Source organism: Ursus americanus, chromosome 20 (genome assembly GCF_024610735.1).
Source record: "Ursus americanus isolate L20-20 chromosome 20, mUrsAme1.1.p, whole genome shotgun sequence".
In the NCBI taxonomy this organism is placed as follows: Eukaryota; Metazoa; Chordata; class Mammalia; order Carnivora; family Ursidae; genus Ursus; species Ursus americanus.
In genome coordinates this window covers 20,774,809-20,787,299 of record NC_142146.1, presented here as the reverse complement: position 1 = coordinate 20,787,299, position 12,491 = coordinate 20,774,809, and the positions used below count along the sequence as shown (strand labels likewise).

Genomic DNA, 12,491 nt, shown 5'->3' with positions numbered 1-12,491 from the left:
AGTCTTTCATTCCCCTGGTACCATCATTTTAAGAAGTTAGGAGTTTGAGAAGGGGAAATGAATCATGAGAGACTATGGACTCGAGGGAAACAAATTGAGGGTTTGGGGGGTGGGGGATGGGCTAGCCCAGTGAAGGGTATTAAGGAGGGCACGTATTGCATGGAGCACTGGGTGTTATACGCAAACAGTGAATCATGGAACACTACATCAAAAACTAATGATGTACTGTATGGTGACTAACATATCATAATTAAAAAAAAAACCCGGAAAAAAAAAAGTTAGGAGTTTGAGTATATCTTTTTTTTTTTTTTTAAAGTAAGCGCTATACCCAACAAGGGGCTTGAACTCACGACCCCGAGATCAAGCGTTGCGTGCTCTGCTGACTGAACCAGCCAGGCACCCTCTTTTTACGTGATTTAACCAGGGGATTCTTCTGTGTGTACTTGAAGAAGATGTGCAATATATTTTTCTTGATGGAATGTTTTTTATATTAGAACCATATATTCTGCAGTATGCTTCAAGTAAAAAATATTCTTGTTGGAAAAAAGATAGTAACTTTAACTGAGGGTACTGCTTTAAAATAAAGCATATCAAAGGGGAGGTGGATTTGGGGGTGAAATAGGTGAAGGGGATTAAAAGTATACTTAGGATGAGCACTGAATAATAATGTGTGGAGTTGTTGAATCACTATATTGTACACCTGAAACTAATACAAAACTGTATGTTAACTATACTGGAATTAAAACAAAAAAATTAACTTGAAAAAAATTTTGTTTTCAGAATTTTCATGGTGTACATTACAGTGTACATTCTCAAATGAATTAATCGATAGTGGTATATAAAAGAAACATTCAGTTTCAGCAAAAACAGTGTTGTCCAAAATATGAAGCTAGCACTATTAATTTAAAATTTATTAGATACATTATTGTGTTTGCATTTACTTTCATGTTTTTATCTATGAGCTATAAATACCAGAAACGTATTGTTGGCTTTATGTTTATATTCATTTAGGAAATATTTTAATGAAAATAAGTTAATACTGGCAACTTAAAAAAAAAAAAGAAAGAAAAAGAAGCTAGGGATTAGGAGTGGGACATAGCCAAACTGAATATAGTTTTGTAATCAGCCAAGTGGGGAATTCCTTACTGTGGATTTCGGAAATGGTAAATTTTGGTCAAGCAGATTTTCATTCTTCTACGTAGAAGGTAGTCAGAGATACATGTTCAGTTGGACACATGTACATTCATTTGGACACATATATGTAAATGTACCCAGTGACATTCAGTTCCATGGTCAGGCCCATCAGCTGGGGATCCACCTGTAGAATTTTGACTAATCTACAAAATAGAGACTATATTTGAATAAGCACACTTTCTAGGTAAGCAATCAGGCAGGCTTAAGTTGTTATTTATGTGTTTACAACATTGACTTTATAAGTTATACACAGACAAGGCCTGTTGAGATTGACACCCATAGTCTGCTGGAGGCTTGGGAAGGAGGGGGGTCTATTGACATACTGATCCCTGTGGGCTTAGTTTAAGCATCTCTAAGTGCTTATTAGAATTAGGTTAGGATAGAACACAAATGCATTTTGCCACATTGTTAAGGGGTAAGAATTTGTCACAGGGATAGGAAGATCCTCCATGTTTGACAAAGCAGCTGGTCAGAGATTAATAGGGAAGCCTATGAATAGTCTTAAATAGTATTGGGGCCTGGGAAACAGCAAAATAAAATTACATTCTTGAATAAGAATGTGTAAGGTACTGGTGTGTTCAGAAAATGACTATTAGGTTAAGTGAGTAATAAAATAGGCTGAGATTAATATTCATTTTCATTAAACAAATGTTTTCTAAGGGCCTATTATGTGATCAGCATTGTGCTGGGTACTGGGGTTGCAGTTATAAACAAGACAAAAGGGATCTCCAGCCTTTGTGGAGTTTATGTTTCAGCTGTGACGATAGACGGGGACTTGTGTTTAAAAAAACCCCAAACTGCCTTACAGAAAGGAGAAACAGATGTACAGTCGTACAGACAATAATTGCTACGAAGAAAACAAACAAGGGATGAGTTTTAGAGTGGGGTTCTACTTGTACCTTGGGTTTGGAAGGCTTTTCTAAGGACGTGACATCTAAACTGAGAAGTAAGTGAAGAAAAGGTGCTAGCTATACAAGGTGCGCAGGACTCTCGGCATACCAAGCTGCATGTGCGGAGACTCTAAAGCAGGTATGTGCTCTGGTGATCAGGGACCTGGAAGAAGACTGGTGTGGCTGGATTGAAGGGCAGTGGGGAGTGGGCAGAGGAATGTTGTGGCACAAGATAGGTTGAAAAATGAGGCTGAGTAGGTTTGGCTGTTATGAAGATTGTTCTGGCTGTTAGACTGGAAGAGCAGGGTCTAAGATTGGAGGCTGATAGTCATCCAGGTAAGAGAGGTTGGTATTCTGGTTTAGGGTGGTAGCAGTAAGGATGGAAAGAGGGAAATTGGAGGTGTAGTTTTTGAAGGAGAATTGACAAGCTGATAGGTAGATGGCAGAGTTGGGGGGAATGTTAGAGGAAAGGGAGAAATTATCAGGTTTGAGTCTGTTGAGGAATTGATGGTGCCTGTTCTGAAATGGGGAAGATTTATGGTGGGAAGCAGTTTGGCAGACAAGATCAAGAGTCTGAAGTAGAAGCAACATGATCTGCAGATGCTGCTGTGTCACTAGGGCATTGTGACTGTAATACTGTGCCCAGAGCTGGCTCTTCTCAGGGACTATGGATAGCACTGTGAAGATTTGGACTTGCTGTCAGCGAGTCCAGACTAGGTATTGGCTTCTTCTGGAGCAGTTGGCTACATGAGTAGTCCTTGGGGTCTCTGCCTGCTTTGTCGGGACAGGCAGACAGGCTCAGCCTGCCAGGCAGTGCCTTCCTACCCTACGTTGAGCAAGCTTCCTTCTGCTTGGTCCTGCTCTCAGTGCTGCCAAGACAATGCCCAGCCCCTCTCTCTCGAGGTGCCATGTTGGATGCTCTCCTTGTCCCACCTTTGTCCCCACCCTAGATGGATTGAGGGCCTTTTTACTGTTTTTAGACTGGTATAGATTTGATCAGTTCCTGATTGAAATAAAAGCTTCATGGAATATGAAGAAAAGTACTAAACTTAATCTGAACAAAAGATACAGCGTTGGCTTTAATGAGGTAAAAACATCTATCAACGTTGATCAAACTACAAATTAATATTTATAATATTCTCTTGAACTGTTTGCCTGGGCATGGAGAAAAAATAAAGTGAACTAGATGAGTTGCTGATTTATGGGAGAGATAATTTTAGTCTGGAAATTCGAAGTGATTTTTTAGTCTTTAATATAGCAAAGATATGTATCTACAAATATGAGAGTTATAAATATACCATGGTCATTTTTACTTAAAAAAAAAAAAAAGGGAGTTCCATTTTGGATATGTTAATTGTAAGATGTGAGATATCCAAATGAAGGTGCCAGACGGCAGTTGTACATGCATTGGAGAGCTGAAACTATCACTTTGAAGTTGTCATCATAAAGATACTTAAGTCCACGGAAATTGATGAAAATATGTACAGAAAGGGTATAGAAAAAGAAGAGGACACAAGACCAAGCCTTCTGAAACCACAGCATTTAGAGACGAATAAAGAGGAAGGAGAGAGAAGGAGTTTGTCATCTAGGGAGTAGGAGGAAAACCAGGAGAGAGGGGAGAGGATTCAGTTCTTAGTGAATAGGTCTGAAATTGATCATGAGTAAAGTTTTCAAGTGAATAAAAAAGTGGAATAAAATTGTAATTACATACTCTCCTCACCAGGACAGTAATACGTGAATAAAGATTACCAAGTTGCGTTGAAGTTTCAAGAGCACCGTTGACTCCCAAATAATGCAGGGGTTAGGGTCACCAAATGCCCCCCCAACCCTTCCACTGTTGAAAATCTGCATACAACTTTTGACTCCCCCAGAACTTAACTACTAAGAGCCTACTGTTAACCAGAAGCCTTACCGATAGCGTGAACAGTTGATTAACACATATTTTTATGTTATATGTATTATATTCTGTATTCTTACAGTAAACTAGAGAAAAGAAAATGTTAAGAAAATAAAAACAAAATGTGCTGTATTTATTAAAAAAAAAATTCGCGTTATAAGTGGACCTGTGCAGTTCAAACCTGTCTTGTTCCAGGGTCAACTGTAATTTCTTTTGTAATTTTCCAAGATTGTTCATATTACCTGTTCCACCAGACTCTGTAATTGAACTCAAGAGGGAAGCCATCTGAATATTGTCCAGTCAGGCTCAGGGGCCAAGTTAATTAGGAACACTTTTGAGAACTCACAGCTGGTCTATGACTGTGGACTGAACACAGCCAGTTGTGAGTGTCTAGCTCCTATCTCTTTGAACACAAAAGTGTAATCAGCATACACTCTTAATTTTTGCCCTGGAGAAAGAGCTGTCAGGCGTATTATGCTTGGAAAACAGCAAAGGCTACTCTTAAAGCCAGGGTTGACTTAGGTGTGCTCTCACACATTTCCTGTTGACTTAGGTGTGCTCTCACACACCACCTGTCTGTCACCAATCCTGCCGGTGTCTTTTTTGTGCAAAGGCCAAAGAGAAGTAGCAGCCTTGGAAAACCTTTCCCTATACATGTGCTTAACCATAGCCTTAAGAGATATTGGCCTAGCTCAAATATCATCTCCACTCTCTGATTTTCTCTGCTGTCAGTGCACCTACACTTTGAGTTAGAGAGGTAGTATTGCATAGTGGTTTCTTCTGGAGAGACTGCCTAGGTTACATATATGTGTAAACATATGATTTTTATCTTTCATTCTATTAGTGTATAGTGTATAGTGTATCACATTTATTGATTTGATTATGTTGAATAGTCATTGCATCCCAGGGTTAAGTCCCTCTTGGTCATGGGGTATAAACTTCTTAATGTGTTGTATTCAAGATGTATCTACACACACACACACACACACACACACACACACCCCTTTTGGTCTAGTTATATAACTTCTTTGTGCCTTGCTTTCTTCATCTGTAAAATCAAAGAGGTTGGTGTGAAGATTATGAGTTAACATACGCAAAACACTCAAAAGTAGTGCCTGATGCATAAGACTACAATAATTGTTAGTTGTTGATGCAGTTACTGTATTTATAAGGGTTACATGCATTTACTTTCTTCACTTGTTTTGAGGATGATGAAGGTATATGGCAGACCTAATTCATTATCTTCTCAATATGGTATATTGCATATAATAGGCATTCAGGTATTTTTATGCAGTTACTAAGGCAGAGAACTTATGGATGTTTTATTTTTCTTTAAAAAGCTAAGTATACATGTAATATCTTGTGTGTGACCCTGCTTGCTTGGTTGTCAATATCTCTTGATGAAGGTTTTCCGTTTTCACCAGTATGTAGAAGTCTCATCAGCTAATGAGCTAATGTCAATAAAAGGAAGACAATTAGAAAATTCATTAGGAGGTTGCATTGACTATTTTATCACAAAATTAACCCAGTTTTTCATGTTTACAAAGCTCATGAATTGGGGTTGTGCTTATTGGCAGCTAAAATATCTTTTTTTCTTAAAATGTAATCTCTAGTTTTTTATATTAAATACATTCACTGCTTTGCTTCATTCTCACAGGTTTGTAAATTGTCTTTGGTCTTACATCTTGCAGCAGGCCTACCACTATCAATAGTTCAGGAGAGAGTAATCAGTTTTGAAAAGTATGAGCTCCTGCTTAAGCTAAAAAATTTTTCTATACAGTGTATTAATTATTTCTTTATAACATGAGCTTAAGTTTGGTTGTAAGCTTTCATACAAGTTCCTGGGGGAGGATTATTTTAAGATTTAAATTTTGGGGGGGTTGTTTTCCAGTTTAGTTTGTTTTTTCTGATGATACAGATTAACAACCATGAATATATTTCGTGTTCATGGATAATTTGGTATTTTAGTCAGTTCATCTACAGGTGCTCAATGCTGTGGGGACATAGAATAAGTATAAGGTATGGCCTCTTGAATGGGAGCTTAAAAATCCTAGTTGTTGAAGTAAGGTTGACTCAAATAGAAAAAAATATCAGATGATATACAAAGGAAGTATGACATAAGTAGTAGGTGATTCGTACAGCAGTCTTCGTTATTCACTAAAACTTGCTGAGCACATTTTTTTAAAAGATTTATTTATTTATTTGAGAGACAGAATGCATGAGTGTCCAAGTAGGAGGAGGGGCAGAGGGAGTTAGAGAAAATCTTGAAGCAGACTTCTTGCTGAGCACAGAGCCCTAGGCGGGTTTGATCCCAGGACCCTGAGATCATGACCTGAGCCAAAATCAAGAATTTCTTTCTTTTATTTTTTATTTTTTATTTTTTTAAAGATTTTATTTATTTATTCGACAGAGATAGAGACAGCCAGCGAGAGAGGGAACACAAGCAGGGGGAGTGGGAGAGGAAGAAGCAGGCTCCGAGCAGAGGAGCCTGATGTGGGGCTCGATCCCAGAACGCCGGGATCACGCCCTGAGCCGAAGGCAGACGCTCAACCGCTGTGCCACCCAGGTGCCCCTCTTTCTTTTATTTTTTTAATAGGTTTTATTTATTTATTTGACAGAGAGACAGCCAGCGAGAAAGGGAACACAAGCAGGGGGAGTGGGAGAGGAAGAAGCAGGCTCCCAGCGGAGGAGCCTGACGTGGGGCTCGATCCCAGAACTCTGGGATCACACCCTGAGCCGAAGGCAGACACTTAACGACTGAGCCACCCAGGTGCCCCCAAAATCAAGAATTGGCCGCTTCACTGGCTGAGCCACCCGGGCACCCCGCTGAGCACCTTTTCATTAGAGTCAGAATCTCTGAATTTAAGTCCAAGATCTGCCACTGAGAAACTGAACAAGTCCCTTATCTTTACTGAATTTACTTCACCTACTTCATAGGATGACAAAAGGATCAAATATGATAATGTATATGAAAGCTCCTAGAATACTAAAGCATAGTGCAAATATAAAGAGTTATATAATGTTAAATTGTTAGGGGCAGACCATATCAGGGGGAAAGACTGTTTTTAAAAGCTAATATACAGGATTAATGAAGTACTTGGAAAAAGAAGATATTTTCAGTAAGATGGAGAAATTATCCAATTGTATATTTTTTGGAAGATGAAGTCTTTTAATGAGTGAATTCATTGAACACCTGAAATGTATCCCTTCACAGTCACAAAGTTTATATTTTATCATTTAAGAGAAAATGTGTTTCTGAAGCAGAGTATATGGAGTTTAACATTTTCTTGTTAGTTTAGGATCTCTTCTTGAACTTCATTTATGATACTGTGATATAGTGATTAATAAATATAGCACTGCTGAGTTATTGAAGTATGTAGGAAGAGCTTTTACCTCATGCACTATAAATTTAGGCCTCTTTTTGAGATAGGATTAAAATACTATAAAATAGACCCTTTTAAAGGGTGTAAATCAGTGGGTTTAGTGTATTTACAGAGGTGTGCAACCATCACCAGTATTATTTCCAGAACATTTTCATCACTCCAAAAAGAAACCCTATACTTGGTAGCAATCATTTCCCAGTCTCTTTGACCCCCAGCTCCTGACAACTACTGATTGACTTTTTGTCTCCATTGATGTGCCTATTCTGGACATTTCCTATAAATGGAATCATACAAGGTGTGGCCTTTTTGTCTGGCTCCTTTCACTTAGCAAAATGAAAATAGTTTTATAACAAAAAATACTAGTCAAATAAATTGAGTGGGGTGTGGGGAGATTTAAGAGATCTGATGAAAGAAGGAAGGTGAAGTAAGAGTGAGAGGGATGAGATCAGAAGAAATTCAGATTTAGCAAACATTGACTATCTATAAGACTGGCAACTGTGCTGAGTTATTGAGTGATAAAGCCGAATAGGTTCTAAACTGTATACTGGTATTTCATCTATCTTTTGGCTGATAATAATGGGATTTTGAATAGTAAGAGAAGTTATATTCTTTTAATGTATGGAATTGCAGAATAAGCTCTTTATAAAGGAGTTGGAAAGCAGAGTCTTTCTTACACTCAACTTTTGACCAGTACAATTTTGACTTTTATTCTTCCTTTAAAGTATAATTCCCATTTCTTTCCAGTTTGCATTTCTTTTTTTTTTTTTTTTTTTTTTAAAGATTTTATTTATTTATGTGACAGAGAGACAGCCAGCAAGAGAGGGAACACAGCAGGGGGAGTGGGAGAGGAAGAAGCAGGCTCATAGCGGAGGAGCCTGATGTGGGACTCGATCCCGGAATGCCGGGATCACGCCCTGAGCCGAAGGCAGACGCTTTAACGACTGCGCTACCCAGGCGCCCCAGTTTGCATTTCTTCATGTACGTAGGGTTCTTGCTCCATGATGCCAGCCTTGTCCTTTGTTACAGTTTTTGTTCATTATAGAGCAGCCAGTTGAATTTTGGAAATATTATTGGCTGGGAAATTAGGCATCTCAATAATTTCCCTACATATCTTATTACTTAATATGCAAGGTTAGGATGATTGAGCATTCAAATTTCATTTTTTATTTATTCCATTAACAGTCTTACCTCCCCCATTTCACTTGTTTATTTAAGTTTTAATTCTTTAGCTTAGCAGTTCTTTAGGGCTTAATTTTTGTTTTGTTTTAAAGCTGTGCTCATACAGTAGCCAATTGAAAAAAAATTTAAGATCTTTACTAGGTAAACAGCTGACTTGGGTAATATTTGGTATATGGCAGTGTGTAGCTGTATAGCAGTGTGCTAACATTAACTGTAAATACTCTGTTCCGGTTTTACCATGTTATCCTTAATAAATGGTAATGATCCCATTGTATTGTTTAGAGAGAAAACCCGTCATTAAATAGTTTTGATTTTGTGGTGCACAATAGCAATATTTACAATGCAGTTATGAATCTGCAGGGTTTACTGTGTCTGCAGTGAAAGCTACAGATGGAATTTGACAGAATCTTTTGGCATTTTTACCTCTAAGCATTATACATCTGCTATAGGGGTGAGTTAAGCCCTCTGTGTTGTTGAGTTGTGATTATTTAAGCCTACTGGGTAGCCTAAGTATTTTCTGTTTGCCCATGTTCACCTTTTTTTTTTTAAATTTATTTATTTGTCAGAGAGGGAGAGAGAGCAAGTGAGCACAAGCAAGGGGGAGTGGCGGGCAGAGGGAGAAGCAGGCTTCCCCCTGAGCAAGGAGCCTGATGTTGGATTCGATCCCAGAACCCTGGGATCATGACCCGAGCCAAAGGCAGATGCCCAACCGACTGAGCCACCCAGGCGTCCCTGCCCATATTCACTTTTAACTGACTATTGAATGAAATTATAATTTGTTGGAGTATCTTAGAATTTAGTGAGTTTTTTTGTAGAGTTTTATGACCTTTAAATGATGGAGGATTATTATATAGATGTATTAAATGAAGATTAATAATAGTGAAAATTTATTAGACTGATTAGTCAAATAGATATTAACAAGATTTAATTTTATTGTTTAAATTTTATTTTTGATTAGCTGTCTGTAAAATAAACCCTATTACTGAAATATGTTCAACTGCCTACTGAACATTCTTTTTTTTTTTTAGATTTTATTTATTTATTCAACAGAGATAGAGACAGCCAGCGAGAGAGGGGACACAAGCAGGGGGAGTGGGAGAGGAAGAAGCAGGCTCCCAGCGGAGGAGCCTGATGTGGGGCTCGATCCCATAACGCCGGGATCACACCCTGAGCTGAAGGCAGATGCCCAACCGCTGTGCCACCCAGGCGCCCCTGAACATTCTATTTGAATATTTAATTGACACCTCACAAGTAACAAATCCAAAATTGAACTCGTTGTTCCCTCTAACAAATCTGCTTCATCCACAGCCTTTGTTTTTTAGTTAATAGCAAGTCCATCTCTACATTTAGGCTCAAGATCTTGGGGTTGATTCTTTCTCTCTCACTCTACATCCATTCTATCAGCAAAGCCTTTTAATCTACCTTCAGAATACACATAGGGGCTAACCACTTCTCACTTCCTCCATTGTTGCTATTCTGGTCCAAGCCATCTTCACTTCTTGCCTGCATGAATTGCCACAGCTTCCCAGTGGGTCTTTCTGCTTCTGTCCTTCCTTCTCTATAGTCGTTTCTTAATATGACAGAATGATCCTTTTAAAACGAAAGTCATCTCATATTACTCCTTGGATTCCCATTACAGTGACCTGTGAAACAGTAAGTGATCGGGTCCCTCTTTATCTCCCTTACCTCAACTCATATTCTCTTGATTACTCTGCTCCTGCTACATTGGCCTGTTTCCTATTCTTCTAACATACGAGACATGCTTTCACCTCAGTGTCTCGATAGTGGCGATTTCCTTTGCTTGGATTGTTCTTCCTTTGAATAGCTGCATGACTTAATCCCTGACCTGAAATGTCACCTCACTGAGCCTACTCGGACCACCCTACCTCAGCACACCAGTCATTTTTACTGTCTTCCCACAGGACTAAACACGTAACATTTACTTAAGATTTTGTGTATTGTCTATTCTCTCCCATTAGATTGTTGGTATCCTAAAGGCACTGACTAAGTGTTTAATATATTGCACTTTATTGACAACAGGACATTACTAGTACTCTTCAAGCCTCCCTTATTTTCTCTTTCATTCATGCCTCTCCCCCAAGTCTGATGGTTTTTAAAATGGTTTTTTTTAAAAATATGATTGAATATTATTCTCATACAAATAAAGATCTGTTGTAGAGCCTTAGTCTACATCAAGCTTTATTCAGGTGAGGTTAGAGAAGCAACATCCTTTTACCTTGTATTTTCAAGTACAGTCTTGAGCAACCCACCAAGCCAGATATACATTAGAACAGAAAGACTATTTGTTGAGTTTATGGAAACTCTTTGTTTTAAATTGTTTCTACGGTTTTTGCTTGTGAATACAAATATCATGGGATGACAGCCTTCACCATTTTACTAGATTCTTTATCATTTAGAAGGTGATCATTTTATTCTGTTGACAGTATGGAGCACTTTGCAGGTGGATTTCAAGGTTAATTATCATATTGAGGAGTGAAGCAGTACATTCTACTGACTTGCAAGTCTTTCTGAGAAAAACTGAATTATTGCTATTAAAGTGTTATTAATAAATTGGTTAATAAAAGCAATTAAAACTTCCAAGTTTCTTATAACTTGCCATAACTGCTTTGCTTGAAAATAGTTATCACTGAACAGAAATATGAAGAAGATCAAATAACTATTGAAGTTTAAACAAAGGGAACTGCAAAGAAAACCTTCAAAGGACACTCTCCTAGTTTGGTTTTTTGATGAACAAAATTCTTTGTTGTTTTAGAGACAGTAATATGGACAGTTTTAAAATATCATCCTTTGTTAAGTGCTATTTTGTATCGGTCTCATGCTTCATCTTTTTAGGCTCCCAGCAGTTCTGTAATGGCAGGTATTACAGTGTCATTTTTCTGAATATGTTTATTCAATCTCTGAGCCTCAAATTTACTATCAGACTTCAAATATTGGGCCCTTTACTCTGATGTTGACCCCCCATTCTGCAGTTTTTCTCTGACTTTTTATTTCATATTTGATATTCTGAATTTTCTCTGAAAAGCATCATGTACTCATTTTGACATTATAGCTTTAGGAAAATAATTTATTTAACTTTCAAAATAATACCATTTTGTGGCACAGCAAAAAATTATTCTGTCATTTTAGGCATAATCATTTTGGCAAATTCACAGCCTTTTTTTCAAACATTTGTTAGGGTAATTGAACTTCTGAATAACTCTTTGGTATTTTAAAAATTTAAAATCAGTTGTCTACAACTAGTATTTCTTTTTCTTGGCTTTAGGGCATTAGTAATGGATATTTTTTTTTTTTTTAACCAAATAGTCCTCTTTACAATACCTAAAAAGGATGTAGCAAATTTTGTTCCACCTAATGCCAATTTAGAGAATATTTACATTAAATATTTACATTAAAAAAATATTTTATTGATTGATTGATTTAGAGAGCCCAAGTGCAGGGAGGGGCAGAGAGTATCTCAGGCTGACTCAGCACTGCACACGTAGCCCTAAGCACCAACGCAGCCTCCCTCTCAAGACCCTGATCATGACCTGAGCCCAGTCAAGAGTCGGACCCTTAAACTGAATGAGCCACCCAGGCGGACGTCCCTATATTTTACCTTTTATATGAAAATTATGATACTTCAGGATTTTTTTAACCTGCCTATTCATTCATTTTCACTTGATATTTTAGCTGCCACTGTGCATGAGTGACACAACCCTGATGATTTTTCCCTTCTCCAACCGAAGAGGGTTTTTTTTTTTTAATCTGTGCAGCATTTAATCTCTTATTATATCTATTAAGGGAGACTTTAATAGGTAGAAAAAACATATACCCTAAGTTTTAAATGGAAAAAAAAAAGTGAATTGTTAAGTGGGAGACATTTTAAACATGCTTAGGTTTTTTTTTTAACGTAGAAACTTTGAAGATAAATATGCCTTGTGCAGAAAT

General features: G+C 37.7%; 1 protein-coding gene and 1 long non-coding RNA gene across 3 annotated transcripts in view; both read left to right on the top strand.

Moving 5' to 3' along the window:
* Nucleotides 1-12,491, top strand: part of UBE2E2 (ubiquitin conjugating enzyme E2 E2) — a 357,299-nt gene that overhangs the window by 25,733 nt on the left and 319,075 nt on the right. The gene's annotated exons all lie outside the window — the stretch shown is intronic.
* Nucleotides 8,109-12,491, top strand: part of LOC148108387 (uncharacterized) — a 51,241-nt gene continuing 46,858 nt past the window's right edge. The window contains exon 1 of the long non-coding RNA XR_015727850.1: nt 8,109-12,491. This exon is cut by the window's right edge and continues 26,325 nt beyond it. This is a non-coding gene — a long non-coding RNA (uncharacterized LOC148108387).